Source organism: Dermacentor variabilis, chromosome 10, assembly GCF_050947875.1.
Source record: "Dermacentor variabilis isolate Ectoservices chromosome 10, ASM5094787v1, whole genome shotgun sequence".
Taxonomy (NCBI): domain Eukaryota; kingdom Metazoa; phylum Arthropoda; class Arachnida; order Ixodida; family Ixodidae; genus Dermacentor; species Dermacentor variabilis.
Genome location: NC_134577.1, coordinates 131,031,255 through 131,054,789, shown reverse-complemented (window position 1 = coordinate 131,054,789; position 23,535 = coordinate 131,031,255). Strand labels below are relative to the sequence as shown.

The following is a 23,535-nucleotide window of genomic DNA, read 5'->3' as shown; positions in this document are numbered from 1 at the left end:
GTCTGAAAGCACTTCCATTCTGTATAGCGCTCATAGCAGGATGACGAGGGAGATTGTGGAGGCCTGCAAGATTGGAAAATTAGAGGAAAAGTGCGTAAGCAAGCCTTCGGTATCGCTATCTGAAAAGGAGATACGATTCCTCGGTTTATCTTTGTGACCACTACAGTACATATTTTCCCCATGCCTTGCACACGTGTACGGTTTATCGAAATTCACCACTGAATGTTCTTTTTTTTTTTTTTTTTGCTATTACGTTTGTTTCCGCTCGTGCGGTATATATTTGTGAATGCGTGCGAAAATAACATCTATAGTTGAAAGTGAAGCGCTGTGCCTGTCTGTTTCTTCTTACGTCCTCGTACAGTCGCGCTTATAGACCGTTTCATCGGGCGAGGAGGATAGGGCGCGCGGAGAGCCTTTCCTCCTCTCCGGCTTGGGCGATCCGGCGCGGCGCAGCTTGGAAGTATTGCTGTCGCGTGCTCCGGAACGATTTCTTGATGTTTTAGATCGTACTCTGTGAAATTTACGCCGTGTCCGTTCATATAAGGTCGTCAGGGAAGCCTTTCGGTGCATCGGTAACTACAATAGGCGGAAATATCTTTTGGGGGCGCGAAAATGTGACGCGTTTTATCAGCCGCGGTGTACGCACATTATCAGTCGCGGTGTGTGTATGTGTTGTGAACTATTTTGCTTATATCGGTTTTAACTCAGCAAAGAAAACCGGTGTCTCTTTATTAGCAGCATGAAATGGTAAATCTGCTCAATATCTGATCGCTTGGCGTAGGGAGTAAAACATAAAGCATAAGAGCGCATGCTCGTGCACGGCCAACCTAAGGCGCAACCACGAAACATCTAAGCGGCAGGCGCAATCAAATATTTGTGATGCACCGCCATCGTTCTCGCGCATTTCAAGTCTAGTAGGCTTGAAATTACCATATGTCTATGCTAGCCTTCCTGCATGAGGCCGATGGCGCTGCTCAACACGTACAGCGATCACTGCGGTTGGTGATCCAGCACGGTACATATGTAAGCTGTGCGCTTCGGCATTGCCTTTTTGGCCTGCATACAGCCATAATATATGAGGGATCGCATAAAAAGAATGCGATGCCTATTTTTGAGGACAGAATTTCCGTAATACGTGTGAGTGCGTCGTAGAGAACGGAACGAACACAACCGAAAAAGAAATTCGGTTATCATCCTCTTTCTAGAAAACGTAAGAGAAAACGGGCTAACACCGCAACAGGGCCTCGCATAGTCACGCCGCACAGCGTTTATAAATATATAACCGCTGATGCGGTATGCTTGGACCAAGCGGTGTATAGAACAAAGATATATGTAATCCTGCACCTACCACTGCTTAGGACACTCGCGCAGTTCGTAAACAGTCCCTTTGCTGGACAAGCGTAATTCAGACTGTAAGGTATGCTGCTATCACTTGCCAAAACTATTTTATTCAGGGGCGGAAACCTCATCCATCGAACCAAGTAGTCACGCAATGTAACCTGCAGCGAACAGTTTGAACGCTTGTCAAAGTATGACATCACAGCTCCTATCGTAGCAGAATGGTACCCATGCTCACGCTGTTATGATGGTCGCGTATATTTCATGGCTCCTAAACCGCAGCTTAGAAATAGAGGATAATACTGCAATAAGGTCACATTAGTGACTGGAACATTCAGAAATACACAATTCATCTCCGAGGCTGATTGCAGACTCGAATATGCGCGCACACATCGCGCTGCGTGTTCCGTTTACCACGTAGAAGACACACGTAATACTAAACAGGCCGCACGACGGCGAAAACAAACGCCAGAACCTGCCGCCGAGACCGTTTCATCGGGCGAGGAGGATAGGGCGCGCGGAGAGCCTTTCCTCCTCTCTGGCTTGGGCGATCCGGCGCGGCGCTGCTTGAAAGTATTGCTGTCGCGTGCTGCGGAGCAATTTCGAGTTGTTTTAGATGGTACTTTGTGAAATTTACGCCATGTCCGTTCATATAAGGTCGTCAGGGAAGCCTTTCGGTGCATCAGTAACTACAGTAGGCGGAAATATCTCTTGGGGGCGCAAAAATGTGACGCGTTTTATCAGCTGCGGTGTACGCACAATATCAGTCGCGGTGTGTGTATGTGTTGTGAATTATTTTGCTTATATCGGTTTTAATTCAACAAAGGAAAGTGGTGTCTCTGTATTAGCAGCATGAAATGGTAAATACGCTCACTATCTGATCGCTTGGCGTAGGGAGTAAAACATAAAGCATAAGAGCGCATGCTCGTGCACGGCCAACCTAAGGCAACCACGAAACATCTAAGCTGCAGGCGCTATCAAATATTTGTGATGCGCCGGCATCGTTCTCGCGCATTTCAAGTCTAGTAGGCTTCAAATTACCACATGTCTACGCTAGCCTTCCTGCATGAAGCTGATGGCGCTGCTCAGCACAGCGATCACTGCGGTTGGTGAACCAGCACGATACATATGTAAGCTGTGCGCTCCGGCATTGCCTTTTTGGCCTGCATACAGCCATAATATATGAGAGGGATCGCATAAAAAGAATGCTATGCCTATTTTTGAGGACAAAATTTCCGTAATACGTCTGAGTGCGTCGTAGAGAATGGAACGAACACAACCGAAAAAAAAATTCGGTTATCATCATCTTTCAAGAGCAAGAGAAAACGGGCTAACGCCGCAATAGGACCTCGCATAGTCACGCCGCACAACGTTTATATATATATAACCGCTGATGCCATATGCTTGGACCATGCGGTATATAGAACAAAGAGATATGTAATCCAGCACCTATCACTGCTTAGGACGCTCGCGCAGTTCGTAAACAGTCACTTTGCTGGACAAGTCTAATTCAGACTGTAAGGTATGCTGCTATTACTTGCCAAAACTGTTTTATTCAGGGGCAAAAACCTCATCCATCGAACCAAGTAGCCACGCAATGTAACCTGCAGCGAACAGTTTGAACGCTTGTCAAAGTATAAAATCACAGCTCCTATCGTAGCAGAACGGTACCCACGCTGTTGCGATCGTCGCGTATGTTTCATGGCTCCTAAACCGCAGCTTAGAATTAGAGGATAATACTGCAATAAGGTCACATTAATGACTAGAACATTCAGAAATACACAATTGATCTCCGAGGCTGATTGTAGGCTCACATATGCGCGCACACATCGCGCGGCGTGTTCCGTCCACCTCAACGCCAGCAGAAATTCCGGCCATAACGCCTTAAACCACTTCAGCACGTCTTACAGAACCGTTTACCACGTAGAAGACGCACGTCATACTAAACAGAGCGCACGACTGCGAAAACAAACGCCAGAACTGACCGCCGAGCGTATACCTGCCATGCAAAAGACCGCTTTCACCCAAGCCAGTATGGCGCTGCTCATAGGCGGCGCCACTGAGCTCACAACATGGCGGCGCCTACGAAAAAACGGACCGCTTTCACCCAAGCCAGTATGGCGCTGCTCATAGGCGGCGCCACTGCGCTCACAATATGGCGGCGCCTACGAAAAAACGGTCTACGCCACTCGCGTGCGTCTAATTGTCGTACAAAAATCCCTCACGTGACCTGATCCTAGGTGCCTAGGGACAGGATCGTTTAGGGACTTTTGAGAAGGCATGATGGTTGCGGCGACAGTGCGGCCATAGAGAAAGAAATTTCAACAAGAGCGGACACTCCCATAGAGCCCAGCGGCCGAATTGACTGTAGCACACCAAGCGGATGTTGTTGACTCCTTCCGGTTTCGGTTTTGGGCGCGCGCGTTTTGAACACCAGTTGGTACACGCCGCGCCGGCTCCGCTGCTTGGTGCGGCATTTTTTTTTTTTTTCGCTTCTGCTGAACCTCGCGTGGCATTGGCGCGGAATCGTTTCATTATTAAGTAGAAATGATTGCGATTGATCTTTACAAGACTGCGCCGTATCTGTCAGGTGCAATTTCATAAAGAAAACGAAAGACGCCTTCTGAAATGATGAAATGTTTATTTTGCTCTATATAAGTGCTCGTTCCGGGCTTCTGCATTCATCCAAAGTTGTGGCACCAGGTAAGCAGCAGTCGTTGCCGTACGATGCTCCACCGGATGCCATCAGCTGAAAGAAAGTAAATTACAAGCATGTATCATTTCGGTATATTGACCTAACAGGAGTATTGCGTATAGAGGCGAAACGTGCGTAAGTGGTGAATGAGCGGCATTACAGATAAATTCACTTTTTCGTACATTTTGCAGCAAAGACTCCTCCCAAACAATGCCATAAAATCTGAACATCCGATCTCAAGCACCCCTCCTCTCCCGGGCATTATTCCCTGCACTTTAAGTGCACAAATACACGGGGGACTGCGCGTTTCCAAAACAACTTGGCCTCAGTCGACACGATGGTACGCCAAGTACACAAAGGTGGCTACAACAGAGGCTCAGCCAGACCATGTTACACGCTCGCAGAATGCCTTCTCATCGCACTCAAGTCAGACTCGTGGGTGCAAAGCCTGTTTTCAGTCGCTCAGAATACACAAATGTCATGTTCTTGAGCTCCTCCGTGTTATCTTTTACGCGTCCTGCCGGCGCATGCAACACTGCCGTGTTATCACTCTCGGCAATCGCTCGTCGCGTTTTCGAGACGTGAGTACTGAAATAAGGTATATGTTGTTGCAGGGCTATAAAATGCGTCACAAACTTGTCCCACTATAATTCAGTACACGCAAAACTAAATCACTATGGCCGGCTTGCTTTTTTGCTAACACCTTCACAACCCCAGGCGCGGCGAGCAAGCCTCAAGATATCCCAAAAAGTTACCAAATAAATTACAATACTTTTTCGGGTCAGAGAATGCGTCACGAACTTCTACCAGTAAGATTCAGTACACGCGAAACTAACTGCGGCACACAGCCGAGCTGCTTTTCGCTAACTGCGCCACTACGCTGAGTGCGGCCACTGTGCTTGAAAAGTACCCCAAAAAGTAGTGAAATTAGTTACAATAATGTCTTGGGTCAGAGAAAGCGCCAAAACTTGTCCCGGTAAGATTCAGTACACGGGAAACTGCGTCACACGGCCAAGGTGCTTTTCGTCAGAAAGCCAGGTGCGGCGAGCGTGCCCAAAAACTACCCAAACAGGTTATAATTATGCTTGGGCTCATGGAAAGCGTCGCAAACATCTCCCAGTACGAGTAATTAACTCATATTAACTAGGCTTGGACTGCGGAGCTGTTTTTCGATAACTGCGTCACTATATAGGTTCAGTTTTGTGCAGTAAGCGTAAATGTACACCCGTGAGCAAAAGTATACGGACCACGGGAGCGCGTGCCAAACTGCATTGACGCGCCGTCTACCGACGCGGTGCCTGCTGTCGAGAGGGCCGTTAGAGCAGCTGCGCGCATGCGCGTCCCATCATATCTGCTGGCCTGTCATGTAGCCTTGCCTGACGTGGCTGCGGTGCTCGTAGACTAAACGTCCACTGGGCGTCGTTTTCTCTGTTCCGTCCCGTCTGGGCCGTTGCTTTACGCAGCGGCTAGGCTGGCACGCGCGTCCGCCGCGCTTCGTTTTCATTCTTTCTTTGGGGGGATTATCGCGCGCCGCACTGCCTTCTCTGACGTCTTTAGATGACTCGCGCAAAATGTCTTTCTGCGGCGTTGTATTATCTCGAACTGTTCCAATGATTGCTGCCGCAGGTAGAAGCAAGGTTTTGCAATCGGTGTCCGCCGTCGCGTTAAGAAGTAGAACCGAGTTGCTGACGCTACTATGCTCCGCCCGCAAGCAGTAAGGTGCTAAAACGAGAAATTAGCGGCACCGTACTGCCTTTATTTCTTCAAACCCTTCAACAAGACTTGAACAAGAAATGCACGCGAGGCTGCCACTACAGACAGCTGCGGCAACGCTGACTCATTCGCGAGAATATAAAATCAGGTGCAGCTGTGTAGTGCACGCAGCTGTGAAGTTCCAATTACAGTTGCCCCCTTGCGAATCGGGTCGGGGTGACCGACCTGAATCACTGGTCGGGGTGACCGCCGACAGACTCCGGTCTTGAGGGAACTTAGAACAAGCCAACGTGCTGCTGTTATTTTCGGAGATTATAATTTTCACTACTGTATGCATGAGTTCACTACGCTGTTAATTTTCCATAGGCGGTGATGACGCCTCGGAGGTCACGTGGTATCCTCTCGTAACGCGATGCCGTGAGGAGACCCCGACAGCAAACATTGGAACAGTTCGAGATAATACAACCCCGCAGAAAGGCATTTTGCGCGAGTCATCTGAAGGCGTCAGGGAAGGCAGTGCGGCGCGCGATAATCCCCCCAAAGAAAGAATGAAAACGAAGCGCGGCGGACGCGCGTGCCAGCCTAGCCGCTGCGTAAAGCAACGGCCCAGACGGGACGGAACAGAGAAAACGACGCCCAGTGAACGTTTAGTCTACGAGCACCGTAGCCACGTCAGCCAAGGCTACATGTCAGGCCAGCAGATATGATGGGACGCGCATGCGCACCGCTGCTCTAGCGGCCCTCTCGACAGCAGGCATCCCGTCCGTAGACGGCGCGTCGATGCAGTTTGGCACGCGCTCCCGTGGTCCGTATACTTTTGCTCACGGGTGTACTTGAAGTGCGTCGCAGACTGTCAAACAAAATTCCTCACCTTGCTGTTGTCCAGTAGTGCAGCGGTGCCGTGTCGAAATGCAGACGGAACACAAGAGAACGCCGGGAACCCAAAAAACGGGCTACATCGAAAAGAGACGGCTCGCCGAGCACGCGAGCTTCACATGCGCAGCCGGCCTCGCTCACTCCTGCGGCTTGTCTGGCGTATGACGTATGCACGCACGTCTGGCGTGCCGCTAGCTTGTTGCTAGGCAACGCAACAAGAAGTTGCAAAGTATAAGTTCATTTACACGCAAAACTTTTTCACCTTTAGTGGGAAGGAATAAAAAAAATAAAACGTTGTCTGGAAGCTTATTTCACATTCTTTTTTTCTGATGCTCGCGTCAACTAACGGATGTTGTTGAAACTAGGCGTGACGTCTTTCCTGTTGCCAGTTTTTGAAGAGTGTCCCCTCTTGTTGAATTTCTTTCTCTATGGTGCGGCTTTCGCCATCTGTGCTTTCGCCTCGGTGAGCTCTGGCAGTACAGAATCTGCGTTGTGTGACCCGTGCTTCCTTGACAATTGAAATGTCGAAGTGGCCTAGCGCCTCGGCAGCGAAGTTCTGCGAACCGCGATGCCGTGGCGTGCGTTGAATCTCCGGCCCACGCCGACCGCTGGTCGTGTGTCTCCGCAGTGGGTTCAGTATTTGTTGGCTAAAAGTCGCGCAGTAGTAGTGGTGTGGCATGTCGGCTTTAAGTCTCGGTGAACTCTGGTGGTGTTAGATCCGTATTTCTGAAGAATTCATTGGTGCTGACGATTGAAATATTCAAGTGGCGTAGCGCCACGGCAATGCAATTTGCGATCCGGCGCTGTGCAGCAGCGTCGTCGTGTTCGCCCCTTTTCGGCAGCGTCATCACATCGCACATGCACTTTTACTTGACGGGACTCGTAGGCGGAGGTATTGCACGTGTTTTTCGCCACGACTTACGTAAGTAATATAATGCATAAGGTGGTGTTTGCTCACAACTGTTCACGCGTCCTTGAAATAGGGCAGCGCATGTTTTCAATCGTGTTCAGCGCTAGTGCACTATCCGTCACTTCATGTGATTTACTTTTATCGTGGGCTCTACGACAATTATCGCGTAGTGCTGTGAACATAACGGAGCTTTAGTGATGTCACATGATCTGCCAGAATTCCACGAAATGCAGAGTAGATGTTTATTATTATTCGTACTAAGGGCGCGATAAGCACAGTGAGGTGGAGCCTAATACTGTGCCCTGCAATCTTCAGCTGCATTTGTGCCCGTTTTTCGCGCTCTTAGTTTTAGCAACGGGACGCAGGGTTCGGTGCAAAGTTGGGACGAATGAATGTGTATATACGTCCGCAATAACTTCACCGCAACCCATTTGTTACCCTGAACGTACTGCCCCGCCCGCTTTACTATAATCTCAGGTGCTCTCGAACTCTCTATTTGCCGGTATTTTTATTTTCACGTGCTGAATGGTCCTACCGCAATACATATATATAGTGAGGTGAAGCTGATTAATGTTGCCAATTGCTTTGACAGTGTCAGATCTAACAGTTATAGAATGACATGGCCAATACAACAGCTCACACCTTCACTTTAACAATTCTATTAGGACTGTCCAACTAATCTTACAGTACAGAAAAGCAACGTAAACACCTCAAGAGTTGATTAGCAAGTAATACTGGAAAGTTCAAGTCTAGTGACCAAGGGTGTGGTGAAGTGCTTTAAACATTCAACCAACACACCTTAAGTGCTTAAAAATTTCTAGCATATTGATGCAGGCTGATCAGACTTACTTTGATATTGGTTGTTTTACAATGAAAATAATAGTACTGCATAAGAGGACGCAAGCGACTCGTGTGCTTCTTGGTTATGCAAACCACATGGGTGCCAGAAATACCCAAACATGGTGCTTGTTTACACACGCTGCTTGCGTCCACTAATCTAAAGCTCTCTAATGTCAGCAGTATAAAGAGAGGCTGTAAAAATATGGCTTTGAATTTCACAACTCCAATTTTGTTTCTTCTGTACTTGTACAACCTATGGTTTCGTGACAGCATCTGCCTAGCTCATTGCCACATTTTGCGACAAAAGCAGTGATGATTCAGTCAGAGTTGCCTGTCCTAATATTACTCCAATAATTCTTTAAACAGTTCATTTTTTAAGCACGAAGCATGTCATGCCCAACTAGAAAATTAACCATGCAATAATCTACTAGAAGAGGCTAAAAAATCAGCAGTCTTCTAAAGTCAGCTTGATTTGCAGCTGCTAAAATTGGCTATTATTGAATTAGGGCAAGGAAGAAACGGCTTGAATAAACATGTCTCATCAGAAAGTTGCGGTGGTGTGCTGCAGGCTAAAAGCCGTTTTGGCATTTGTCTACCTCTGTCCCAAAACCAGGCACCACAGCCAAGGCGACTTCACTTGGCTTTGACAGCTTCAAATTCGCTTGCACAAGCACGTAATACTCAGTCGAGGTGAGCTCAATGCACATCACCCGCACTGGGGATGCAAAGACATACGGCCAAGAGGATGCCACCTTGACGAATTAGACACCACAGAGTGCACATGGCAAAGATGGAGTCATTTTTCAGATGTTGAGGAATCTTGCCGAAACAAGGAAGCAAGCACTATTGCTTGTAATCAATGAAATCTGGAATATTGGAATTCCCCACAGAGTGGAAACACTTGGTCATGATGCCACTACCGAAACCAGGCAAGAAACCTGACACCATAGACAACCTTTGATCAGTCTCACTCACATTGACAGTGTGCATATTGACTGAAGGAATGTGCCTCGCGAGGCTGAACCAGCATCTGGGAAAGACAATAGCCTCTTTCTGCATCAAACTATCGTCAATGCCAGCCGCTTTGGAGGAAAGATGTATGGGTTCTTAGTCACAGTCCAACCAAGAAGGACGTTGAGCACAGTCTGCAATGAGGAGGTACTGGTGGCCTTCCGTGAAGCCTGCCCAGTCATTAGTGGTGTGAAAGCCTCTAATGCAACCATATGTTTGAATATGAAGTTATAGTAAACAGCCAAAGACTTTTACCAACTGCACAGGTGGAAATGCAGGTAAAACCCGGACCAGCACACTTGGTTGCAGGAGTGATTCGCTGATGAGGTAAGAAGGTGACTTAACAGTTGGTGATAAGGTACACCGAATGCAGGTATGCGCAATATGTATACATACTGTTAGGCTGAAACAGATTTTCTCCAAAGCAATATCAAAAGCTCAATTTTGTTTAGGATGCCACTCATGTGCTGTAGGTAAGTGTGGACATCATCATCATCAGTCTGGTTACACCCACTGCAGCGCAAAGGCCTCTCCCATACTTCTCCAACTACCCTGGTCATGTACTAATTGTGGCCATGTTGTCCCTGCAAATTTCTTAACCTCATCCGCCCACCCAACTTTCTGCCGCCCTCTGCTACGCTTCCCTTCCTAGCAGTGTGGACAGGGTTATATACAGCGGCATAGGCAAATGATACAACTAGATACAACTGTTATGCGTAATATTTTTTTCTGGACTAAATTCTTGCTCCTTGAACTCATTCGAGATCATTAACTGTAGCACCAAAGTAGTGGAACACTACCGAACAAAGGCATGTAGCGTGCACATCTCAATTCTTCTTATGCCAGTCTTCTTTTTTACACCAATAGCTGTTATGGGCCAACTCCCCTGGTTCTGATGTCTACTGGTGTTGTCACTCTAATTCCCAAATTTATTGCTAGAATATTGCAGATAAAGTTCTCATTGTGATGTGTGGATTCAAACATATGATCAAAAGATTGGCAGTCCACAATTCTACATTTCAGCCACTCTGCTGAAGGTACAGTCGTGGCGAATGCCGATCCTGGAGAGTACGATCTAGCCAACAGGTGCCATGATTGGCTAACACCTGTTCAATGTCTGCGTGCTGTATATAGAGCTGGCGTCCACGTTTTCAAATTCTTACTCATCACTTTCCCCACTTGTGAAGGCAGTACTATGTTAATTTTTCTTCTTACATGTAATGACAGTGATTGGGTGCATCTGCTTTATTAATCTTCTAGTGCTTGGCTTCTCAGATTTACTGGATGGGGCTGGTTGATGGGACAGAGCGCGAGACCTAGCAATGGGTAGCTCAAATATAGCTTTGAGAAAACCAAATTAATTCAGCAGTAAGAAGAGAAGCTGAAGGGTTGTTTTGGTGGAGACCAGTGACCAAGTCTGGATAGGAAAGAGGAGGAAGAAAAGTAGCCTTTCCACTTCAACTCTGGGAGGCACAACTCCCACTTATTTTACTTCTTTAAAGGAGATTACTGACTTGCACTGGCAAGTGTTCACTTCAACAAACACTGAATGAAGCAAGCTTCCTGCGCATATTTCACCATTTATTGCATCACTTTCACAGTATGAGTGGAACTCCAATTTTCGTTATGCCACAACTTGCCCAATCTTGTGTTTTGCAGTAGGATTTTAGCAGTGCTATTAAGGCACTTACATATTCGTGAATAGTAGTAGAGAAAAAAAGTAAGAAGACAGTGGCTCTTTGTGCATCGACTATGCATGCACCTGGTGCTCTCATGTCCATTTTTTCCGCTATCTGCTAAACCGTTCTAAACAAGAAAAGCTCATACACAATTATTGTGCAGAGTCAGACAACTAAACCAGTATCCTTGGTAAGCAAGGTTTATTTATTTGGTGACATTTTCTGTGGCCCTGCTATTGGGCTTTCTTTTCATCCTTTTCCGCTGTGCAGATTCATTAAGAAGTGACAAGACAGTTTGACAATTTTAATAATTGAAAGACTTAGCGAAACCTTTTTTGGGTTGTTTTTCCTTGCTTTCAGACTCTGCACATTGCCTTTTAAGGCATGTTTTAAGTGTTTCTTTTTTTTTATGGAGAGGGCATGTTAACATCTTTTACACCATGTCAATTATGTGGTGCCATAGTGCGTTCTTGGATGGAGTCTTGCCCTTTCATTCAGTAAAATGTTTTTTTGTGTCGTAGGCCGTTTTACATTTGAGTATGAGTGTAGCATTTCGCTAAGTTTTGCCTCTGTCACCCAAGCTTGCTACCCACTGCTGTTGACATGTGACACACATGTGACTTTTGTTCAATAAAAGGAAGTCTGTCACTTATCCTGTGCACTGGTTATCTTTTTGAATTACAATTTGTTGCCTATATTAGTTCTTTTGTTGTATCTCAGATTAGGAATGGCTATCAAAGTTGACATCATTTAATCATATTGCACACAATGTGGATGATATGTACTTGCAATATATGGCCACCATAAATAGAAGTTAATTCAAGAATAGTGCCTTTGCATGGTGGGGCAGCCATGAATTGTAGCTATAAGTTACCAGCACTGCAAGTGGCACTGTTTGTGCAGAATATTGTTCAACTCTACTACTTTCAAACATCATTGTTTGTATCTGCATTTGTATAGCTCCAGTTCCTGTGAACAACACGCATCTGGCAGAAGAGTGGCTTGCACCTGCAGTGGGGCCCAATGAATAGCCAAATTTCTGCCCGTTTTCATGTGATTAGCATATTAGTTGAGGCAGTCGTTCTTATAGTAAACTGTTTGCGCAGTGTAGAAGCCACTGCGAGTGTCAGGATCTTGTACACATCTTCAGCTTTGCAGGGGACACAGCATCTGGCACACAGTGTGTCACAGGCCATGTTTTTGGGGCAAGTTGGGTTTACTCAATTGCAAAGAGAGAACCAAGCTTGTTGGATATGAATTAAACCGCCCGTACACTCGGTGGCCTTCTTCATTTTGTGTGACATATATGGTTATAGCTACCCTTGCTTTATGCACTTCTTGTCCGACAGCAGTTTTGCTTTTGAAACACTCAGGATAGCTTTCATCAAGCTGGACAGGAATAGCACTGAAAAACCAGCAGATGTTAATTGTTGCACTTGTCATGCGAAGCTTCCTACAGTATGATGAGGACAGAAATTAATGAAGGTGTTCCTCAAGGCCTTCTAGCTTGTCATGAGTTTGGAGCAACGTGATGTATAGCACTTTTCTGATCGCATACTATAGGTTCAGCAGGTGTGGCCATGGTTGAAGTGCAGTGCAAGGTCAAGAAAACAGATATCTATGAGCAGCACACTGGTAAAGGAGACGCTGGGAAAACTAGTGGGAAGCCTGTTGAACATCTAATTGACCAAGTTGCTGGCTTCATCAGGCAAACTGTGATAAAGAGAAGCAAGTCACATCAGAAGGTTTTTGCATATAGACACTGCTAAGGTTCTCAGGCACGTCTCTTGTAACATGCCAACAAATCTTAGTGCACAGGCTATGCATGACCAACTACATATGCCTTCTGTTTGGACAAAGAACTGCTCATTGTAACTGATGAAGATGGAGTGGACAAAAAAAAAGGCAGCTCCACTAATCTGGTTTCACTGGTATCAGCAGTGCTTTGTAAGTATGCATCGCCATACTCCCCACTGCCTTCTTGGTTGACATCAGCAAGGACCGGCTTGAGGCAAGGGGTAATAGACATCTTTACAAGCTAAAAATTCATGCATGCATGGAGAGCACATTGTGTCCAAAAAGTAGGCACTTTACAGGGGCACTGGAGAAAAAACAGATTTTGACAGTGGCCAAAGGCAAGCTTATCTGCTACTAAACACCCAACACTGTTGCCATGTGACTCCTCTGAAACAATCCTTCTGAAAGAAGAAATCATCCTTGTGCATCCATAAAGAGGGCGGATAGGCAAAGCCCCTTCAGCAATGCGGCCAGCTTCAAAAGGCCCACTTGGCACATCCTGAATGCTTCCTTCTTAGACTTTGCTGGGTGCAAGCATTCTACTGTCCAAAAGTTGTCATTGAGAACACTGTTGGTTTGGTGGCAATACAGTTCAGAAGCGATTGCAAGAAACCTTTCTTCCGAGTTGGTCTGGAGGCTCATGGTGCTCACAAAGCGACACCATGAGACAAGCAAGGTGACCGGATGCCTCCAAGCCCTTGTTCGTGTATCACACTGTTCTGTTAGTAACAACCATCAGATCTGAAACCAACAAGCTCAAGTTCAGCATTCGTGTGGTTACTGTGGAGGATCCATAATAGCACAAAACAGAAAACTGAAGGGAAAGGATAAGGCACCATTTAACACCTAGTATTGCTGCAGCCCACCCCCTTTTATTTTGTCTGGTCATGCTACATTTTTTTCTATATATAGGCATGAACTTATCCTGTGCACAGCTTATTGCAGAGAGCATAGGTGATGTTCCCAATCGGTGTCCGATTTTTATATACACTATATGCTGGCTCAAAGAGGCTCGAAACACTGCAATGGAAGCTTCTAATAGAAAAGGTGCCTGGAAAAAAAAAAAGCTGTGCTGCAACCATCTTGGCAACATCTTCTCCCCTTAATAAAAATTGTGCTTCCATATAAACTTCAGCCCTCCAGTTTAGAGTAAAGTACCAGTGCACTTATGAAAAACGAATCAATTCTCAAAGAGCATGTGCAGTCCAGCCAGAAGCATAGGTATGAATCCGCATTGTGCTGCTGCATTGAAGGTGAATAATGCGTTACAAAATGACGAATGTGCCTTAGTAAGCTTCCCTGCAATATGAATTTGTAATGTACAAAGAATTGTCAATTAAGCTTACCAAGAGCACAGATGCACTTGCAAATTATATCACAATTGAAAATAATGAGCAAACCTATGTGCCCTTTCCACTATTAGTATGCTTTACTGCACAATGCTTATTTCCACCTCTGGATTGCGGTGTAGCAAGCTACGAAAGAAACGTTGCATAATTGAACTTTTTAAGATTAACTTTTTTGCAATACACCTATGTTCTGCGGTGAAGCCTAAGCAATGTACTGCGTTGAAGCATACTAAAAGTGGAAAGGGGCCACTGTCACTGGACATAAAAAGAGTTCTTTAATTATACCCTATGATTATACACTCGCACAACCGCCGCCTCTCAGGTCGCCTGAGTGTACATACTATGCTGGGTGATAGCGGCCCCCTCCCACTTTTAGTATCCTTTACCGCGTAACTAAAATGCACTGCGGCGAAGAAGCAGTACATTTGTATTGAGTGAATAAACAAATGGTTTTTACAACAGTACAGAAATAAACGCGCACCACGCATCAGTCTACCACATGGAAGAGCGTCGCAACAAAAGGTAGCTGATTCACACAGGCTGTGTAGCCCACTTATCAGTCGTAAAGGCTATTCTGGGTAATTCATAATTTCACACACACAGAAATATGTTTATATGTTTACGTTCGTACTCCTTGCGTAATAAGACTTCCAGAACTTCCACAACAGGTAGTAATTTACAACACACAAACGAAAACAACAGATACATATGCCTTGTTCTCAACTCGGTCGTCATGCAAATGACATATAGCACGGAAAAACGTGAACATGCTGTGTGTTAGCATCGTAAACTTCATACTAGGCAAGGAGCACACCACAATCCCGCGACAGCCGCTAATGAGACCAAAACGGGAGCACATATCTGTGAACGTGCAAATGGAGACCCTAAGCCACTCTGCTCCTCCACCACCCCCCGCTGCACAGCTGAACCACTCGTTTCAAGCACAGCGCACCTAACACACATTCAGCACTGAACAGTGGGCGGTCGACGCAGTCGCATTTACATGACTTGTAGCGAGCAGCACATCCCTTGATGTCCGTTAAGCAAAGTCGGACACGGCGACGCCACATCGCGGTTCGCAGAACTTCGCTGCCGATGCGCTAGGCCACTTCGACATTTCAATTGTCAAGCAAGCACGGGTCACACAACGCAGATTCTCTACTGCCAGAGCTCACCGAGGCGAAAGCCGCACTGCCGCACCACCACTACTCGCGGCTTTCCGCCAGGTAACGCAGAACCTACAACCAACACACAAGCAACGCACGTATGTACAATCACATGAGCAATGTTGAAAAACGCGGGTTCCAGAGAACGATCACGCCGAGGACGAACACGCCACGGCGTCGCTCGGCGCCAGCATCGCGCCTTCTCAAAAATCCCTAAACGATGCTGTCCCTAGGCACCTAGGATCAGGTCACGTGAGGGATTTTTGTACGACAAATAGACGCACGCACGATGCGTAGTACATGGATTTGTCTGATCTTCGTGCTTGTGGATTCAAACGTTCTTGTGGCTTTGTATATTACGCTATATAAATCTTATTGTCGTATATTTCAGCGCAATCTATATTTTTCGAAGTGTAGAAGACGCCGGGGAACGCGTACAATTGCTATTAATTGCAATGATTGAGCTTGTTTATGTGCCCAAATCGAAACGCACCAAGCGTCTCAAAGCACTGGCATGCCCGCGATAAATTCATAAGTGCGTTTCATTCGCTTGTGAATACATGCATCCGTGGCTTAATGGTTTCAATATCAGGCTTCTGTACTAGAGTCCCTGTGTTCGAATCCTGCGGTCGGGCAATTTTAATGATGTTTATTTAATCATTTATTACGGGCCGGCGTTGCGCGTACCCGGTGGTTCGAACGGGTGCGTTGCGTTCACCCAAATAGCCAACTTGTTACTGATTTGGCTTGGCCCCCATTGGATTTTTAAAAGGCGGCGGTAGTGCGCTTTGGACATTTCTTGAATTTCTTGTGAGCGTCTGTGAAACAGGGCGTAACCTTTCTCTATAGTGAAACCTTTTCGAGGTGTTTCTGCGTTGTATTTTCGATTTAAGTGGTATTCGCTGCCGTGGTTAGTTTGTTTGGCTGGTTAGTACATGTGCAAAACGGTCTTTTGTGATGTTCTGGAGTTGTGGAAGGTCGTCGCCCCTATTGCAAGTACTTGCGTTGTCGCGACATCATTCGAACACTCGATCAGAGCAGAAACAAGTGACCCCGGTGGTTGTGTAGGCGTCAGCTCTCAAAGTATTGGGCAATGCACGGTGGGAGCCGTTTTATCTGCGGATGTGTGCTTGCACCAACTCTGACGAAACTCTGATCCTTCGGGACCTATGAAAGCAGTGCTGTTTTTGTTCCCTGCTTAGTTCGCCTGTTTACATACTCGCCTGAATGTGTGCTATTGTGATTTGTAAGTTTTCCCCCGTCGGTCTGTACCAGATACCTCGCATTCAGCTGCTTGTCACCTGTGGTCGTTTTATAACTTTGCTGCAGAATTTGGGAAGGAACTTGGGAAGGAAATCGTGAAGCTTTACTCCCGAAAAGCGCTTGTACGTCCATAGAATTTACAGTTCAAATGCAACACATATCCTCATTTAAATTTTAGAAGAATTTATAATTTCAGTGAATTGAAATTGCAGATAAACAGAATACATTAAATTGAAGATTTCTGTATGCACACCAAATAAGTTCTGCAAAGTAAAACTGTTTGTTACATTAAAGTTCAATATATGGAGGTCTAATTGTACAAAATTGATTGATATAGGGGTTGATTGGTTACAGGGTGTGCATATTCACATGCCTGCTTCCTTAGTCAGTCGTTGGTCTACTTGGGCAATAAACCAAGCAACAGTGTTAATGTTTTCGAACTGTTCATATATCGGGAGCACACCAAGAAGGTTATCTAAAACCTCCAGGCATATGGTGACTTTCTGTTCCAAAAGAAAAAAAAAGTAATAGTAATAATTTGTACAGTGGCATAGCAGAGTGAACAAACAAAAAAGCTGTCTTTTTAAGACAATGCTACATTTTTCTTTCCTAATTGCAGCAGCCGTGCAAGGTGTTCTAGATCAGTTACAATATTTGAAAATTCATTGTGATGAGCCAGTCTGTTTCCCTTAGTGTTATAATGGCCTCATATTCTTGCAAAGTTAATCATATTACTCCTGTATCCTTACTACATTGAACTCCTGAAATGTTTTATCCCAGCCACTGCACCTCATCCACCATGCTGCTTCTGCTTAATAGTTCTCAAGGCAATTATATTGCCCTCCTCTCCCTATTATTCAGGCAGAGAAACAGATCCACATGGCCATCACAAGAGAGAGAGAGAAAACATTTATTCGGACCATCGAGGTGGTTGCTCTTGAGGTCGAGTGGGTGGTGTCCTCATTCCAGGACTCCACTGGCCATGGCTGCTCGACGTACTTGCTGGACGAGAGCTTCTTGTCCCGCCAGGGTATCGCCGGTCAGCTGTACCTCCCACCGCTCAAATGACGTGCTAGGAGTCTTTAAGTGTTGAGGTTTGCCCTCGCACCCCCACGAGATGTGAAAGAGTGTAGGGCGTGTGTCGCCGCACCAGGGGCAGATGCCGCGATATGTATGTGGGAACATTTTACTGTATCTGTGTAGGTTTGGAAATGTTTTAGTCTGTATAAGTCGGAGATCTACGGCATCTTCAGTGCTGAGCTTTTTGTGAGGCGGAGGATAAATCCTGCGGTTGAGTCGCTGGATCTCTAGTCGGTCGCAGTAATTGGATGGCAGGGGCATGAAGGTAAAGGGTGGGGATTGATGAGACGATTGGTCTTGCCCCGCTCGGTTGATTAGCGCTCGAGCTAGGGCGTTCGCCCTTTCGTTCCCCTCCAGACCCGCGTGACCCGGCGTCCACGTGATTTGATGGTATTCTTGCAGCCTCGGGCCTAGAATCTGAGCCGCCAGCAGCGGTGTTCGTCCGTTCGTAAAGTTACGGCAGGCCTGTTGCGAGTCGGTAACGACATGGACTTCCCTGCCTACCCTGTCTTCTTGCTTTATTACCAGCGCCGCGGCTATGGTCTCAGCCGCAGCTGGGGTCTCTGCCCTTACGGAGGCCGCGAGGGTCAAGGAGTTGTCTCTCCCGTGCACGGCGGCTACTGCGCGCAGAGGCCCCCTACAGGGTACGCCGCCACGTCCACGTACGTTACGTACGGGTCACCCTTGAATTGACGGCGCTGTCTGTCGACGCGAGCCTTGCGTCGTCCTTCATGGAGTTCATGACTCATGTGCTTCGGTATCGGGTTCGCCTTGATCTTGCCTCTGACCTCTGGCGGGAGTGACCGTTGCCCATCGAGGGCACGGAGCTCCGTTGCCGTTCCGGTCCGGTGGAGGATGGCTCTGCCCGCCGCCGTGTTCTGTAGTCTGGCCTTTTGCGAAGCCATAACCGCGTCCGACAGCTCAGCGAAGGTGTTGTGGATCCCGAGGGCCGCTAACTTCTCGTTTGAGGTGGTGACAGGGAGACCCAGGGCCGTTTTGTACGCGCCTCTGATGATGGCATCGACTTGTTCTTGGTCGCGTTTGTTTAGCGAGTGATAGTGATACGGCATGCTATACGTTATTCTGCTGATCACCAGAGCCTGAACGAGGCGAATTGTGTCCTCTTCTCGCATGCCCTTGCGGCTTCTTGTAATTCGTTTTATAATCCGCGAGATCTGGTTGGTGGCAGACCTTAGGGTTTGGATAGTGTGGGAGGCTTTCAGGTTGCTCTGGATCCAAAAACCCAGAATCCTAGTCTTATTGCCTTCCGTTATTTTCTGGCCCTCAAGATAGAGGTCGATAGGGCCGGGGGACTTGTAGATTCCTCCTCCGTGCACCCGGATCACTTCGGACTTTTCGGGCGCACAACGCATCCCGCTCGCTGCCGCAAATCTCTCCACGGCCGTCGCGGCCTCTTGAAGAGTCGCCTCCTTTCGCGCTAGGGAGCCCTTGGTGGCCCAGAGCGTGATGTCGTCTGCGTACAGGACGTAACCTAGGTCGGGGATCTTCCGCAGCTCTTTGGTCAGCGCTAGCATCGCGACATTGAATAGAATCGGGGAGATTATCGCCCCTTGCGGTGTTCCTTTGTTCGGCACGTCGATCGTATCCGATCGAGTCTTGCCTATTCCGATGGTTGCCGTCCGGCCCGTCAGGAACGATTTCACGTAATTAAAGATGCGCTCCCCGCAGCTGATGTCGTTCAGTCCCTTGAGAATGGCCTCGTGGGAGATGTTGTCGAAGGCCCCTTTTAGGTCGAGTGCGAGCAGGAGGTGTTCTCCTCCCTTCGGGATGCCCTTGAGAACTTCTTCCCTTAGGATTAGGAACGCATCTTGAGCAGAAAGTCCCGGCCTGAAGCCAAGCATGGTGTGCGGGAAGCGGTCACTGTCCTCTATGTAATGTTGGAGGCGGGTTTCGATGACCCTCTCGTACAGCTTGCCGAGGCACGAAGTCAGCGAGATGGGACGCAGGGCGTCGATCGCAGGCTTCTTGCCGGGTTTGGGAATGGTCACGATTTCCGCGTGTTTCCACTCGTTCGGTACGTGGCCCTTGCTCCAGAGTTCCCCGTTTAGGTATTCGGTCAAGTCCTGGATGTGCATCGCGCTCAGGTTTCTATTCATGGCATTGGTGATTTTGTCAACTCCGGGAGCAGTGTTGCGCTGTGAGGCTCGTGCCGCGGCATACACCTCTTCCTCCGTGATGGGAGCGTCCAGTTCTGGTCTTGGTTCTCCTTCATATTTTAGGAGGCAGGGTTGTATGGGGTCGCTACCCAGGTATCTGGTTTTTAGGGTGTCAATCAGATCCTGGTACAAACTAATTTTCACTTGCACATGCCCTGACATTCAAAACATTGCAGTTGAGCTAGAAGCTAGAGGGAAGCTAGAATTAGCACTAGTGAAATGTGAAGGTTGTTAGCAAAGGTGCCCACAGTGTGTGAGGCCACAGTTTATGTGAAGATAAAAGTTTTGAGAAAAATTATATAAATTTTGCAGTTGATATTGTTGTTTTATTAATGCTGCTCTTGCTTTAGTTATCCTTTTTTTTTAGTTACCATATGTGTTAAATGTCACAGCATTTGATGTTATAGCATTGACATATATCAGTGGGTGGGGGGTCCTCATCTGGATAGTTCATTTCTAATGCATACACTTTGCATGGCTTGTTCGCGTTGCCAACACCTACTGTATTACTTTGCAATTAAAACCTTCACAATTGTTTTTCGCACAAAAATAAAACAAGCAGTCTAAAAATGTTCCTTTGTCTCATGCAATATAGCGCTCCTCTCACCTAAAGCTGTATGTTCTCGAGACACAAGTAAACAGCTACATGTTAGCTGCAAAACCTCTTAAATTTGCAACAATATCGAATATATTGAGACAAAAAAAATATCTTGGTGAACATATTGCTGCAGATGCTGACCAGCACATGAGTAGTGCTTTTTTATTACAAACATTTAATCACATTGCAGAGAGTGTGTACCACTTAAATCACAATCATTTTATTGAGATATTTTTGTGTCGTTTGCATGTGGGAGAAGCAGGAAATAGTAAGCTGACTCTGCCTTAAAGCAAACATATGCATGAGAGAGCGCTTAAAGCATTACTTGTTCAAACCGAGGCTTTGGTGTCTAGACTTCACGACGAAGAGAGTAAAATGTGAGGTCACTTACCCTGTATTCTGAAACCATCTATGACTGGAAGCTTCATTCCACTGAGCTGAGCGCAGTGCCACCCCTAGACTGAAGACGACGCTGTGTTTCACAGTAATTGACATGAAGTTTAATTAAAGCTAAGCAACCGCCTCTGTCAAGGAGCGGGGCTGCTGTGCATTTGAATCCAGGTGGAGTGTTGAGTGGAGAATACGGGAGTTAGTCATCTATACCTATCCTCGGGCCTCTTAAGAGATTTCCTACAACATTTAAGCTCAGCCTTTCTGTTTTTTCTTACAGCATGGTTATTACAGGTGGTACAAAACATTCCATTGTACAGTTTATATAATTCTTTGGGAAAACATCCATCATCTCACTAAACAGGAATAGGCTCAATAGGTTCACTGGTATCATCTATAGTGTTTCCATCCAAGACCTGTTGCTATTACAAGGCATTGCAGACATTCAGTGACGTAGCCAGAAATTTATTTCAGGGAAGGATTCTCCACTGGCCACTACCACTCCCCCATCACCTCTCTCTCTCGCACTATATAAATGTGTGGAGGGTTTTACATCACACCAAGACAAACTCCTAGCACTCCCCGGACAGGAATGCTTTAACAATGAGGATGCACATTTTTACGTTGCCAAAACAACTTTGCTTAACTTCTGACAAAAGGTTTTCATTGCTAAGGCATGCAGCCACTACGCCTAAAATTATGCTATCATCCTTGTGCTGTTTTTAAAAATGACTATATTAAAAATCACATTTTGTTTACAAATTGATGTATTTATATAATGTATATTATGACCTTGTTGGTACATTACTTAGGAAAGCGAGCTGTGCTAAAAACATGACAGCGCTCTGTCTTGTGTCTTCTTGTTTGCAGCCCAGACTTGTTGCAGCCCAAATAACAGTGGAGGTCAGCATTATTTTCTTACCAGATTTGCTAGTGAGTGGTTCAGCCATGGCTGTGTATGGAAGAGAGCGGGCACTATTTTGCAAGTCGCCTATTACTTACTTGCAGGCATTATGGGCATGCTTCCCTGACACCTGCCTATTTTAAAGACAGCAGAGCAGCAAGCACAGCACATGCTATGACAGGGTAGGTGAATCTCGGCTAAAGCAACTGGCCACGGCTATCTGGTGTAGAGCGATCGAGCAGTGATGAGACAATCCCCCTATGTTCCATAATTTTTCACTTCATTCTTGATGCCCTTAATGCGCGTCACCACTCTAGCCCCCTTACCGTATCCATCTCCCCACTCCCTGGAGCTCTCTGAAACTCTTTTCAGCTAATCACTGTCCCACTTTTCAACATTCACGGGGTTGTTGAATGACACAGCATTCTCTAACATGCCTATATTTATGTTTCTGTGTGGACATCGAAGCCATTTACCTAGCTCCCCTGGTTTGTTGTGGCGGCTTCTTAGCTTTCCTGGTCCAGCACCCCATCCTTGATATAAATTGCCGCGCGCAAATCAGCATTCTGTAGGCCTTTCTTTCTTGTCCCAATTTCTCTCCATTTTTTCATTCTTAGCAGTGTGTACAAACTAGCCTGAGAGCAAGCTCTTCTGAAGTTTATTAACATAATGAAAGTCAGAGTCAATTGAAAGTAAAAGAAGAAAAAAAAAGGTGGGGGGAGTGTTTTTTATGAGTTTTCTAAACAAGCAAGTTGTAATATAAGTAAGTTGTATAATAGCAAGCACCAAGTATGAAAGAATAAAAAACGCATTTGCACTTCTCGTCTGATGAAATTTACTGTGCTTTTACAGAAATGAAAATCATTGAAAAGGAAGTTAGTGTTTACATTGAGATACGAGCACGTAATCTGTAAGCCTCGTAAGCTTATGTCAAGTAAAACAACATGAAATCCTGAGAGATTGAGCTTCTCAAGTGCACGTGTTATAATAGGAACACCAACCTTCTTCAGGATGATAAAAGCACTGTAGATCAAGGTTCTCCACGTAGTGGAAACATTGTTAAATCTGTTAAGATGTGAATGTGGGCAAGTTGGTAACAAATTTCTAACTTGCTAAAGCACATTACTGTTCTCATCGAACTAATAACTATAGTTTCTTGTACATGTGTCTTGATCACATTCAGCACAACACTATGCATTTTTATCTTTCTTTAATACATTCTGTAGCCCCTCAATGGATTCAAGATGCTAGAAACCTATGTTGAACTACAAAGTGCTTGCCATTAGAAAAGACAAGAAGTCAGTTCCTGTGTTAGAAATATTTATTAGTTAGAGAAAGGCTAAAATTTAGTATGAACATTAGCCATGTCTTGAAGTTTTCATCCTACTCATTTTACAGTTGAAGCTAGCTTGCTTCTCAGGTTACTTGTGCTTAGAATTAAAGCATAACAAACAGATGAATGGCTTGCCGAAGCGTTATTCACAGAAAGTGGTCACTTTCCTCACTCTCACCGTAGTGTTTGGGCTATTGCTGGTACTGTTGGCCGCATAGCAGCCAGTGCAGTGCCACTGAGTGTCGTGTGCCGATGTGCCAGTTTTTCTTAGCATGTGGACACTTCTCCCACGAGTTTCTTCGATGTTGTCTTGACGAGGGCCGAACAGTGAATGAGCCAGTTCATCTTGAAATTTTATAATTGGCGTAGAGTTTCCTTCAAGCATGCCACGAATGTTCCACGCATTTATGATGGCA

The 23,535-nt window shown here is 46.1% G+C and overlaps 1 long non-coding RNA gene across 1 annotated transcript; it reads right to left on the bottom strand.

Moving 5' to 3' along the window:
• Positions 1-3,959: 3,959 nt before the first annotated feature.
• LOC142559702 (uncharacterized) lies at positions 3,960-6,772 on the bottom strand. The gene is made up of 2 exons (XR_012823209.1): positions 6,618-6,772; positions 3,960-4,087 (listed from the first exon to the last, which is right to left on the bottom strand). It is a non-coding gene; the product is annotated as an uncharacterized LOC142559702 (long non-coding RNA).
• Positions 6,773-23,535: the final 16,763 nt, after the last annotated feature.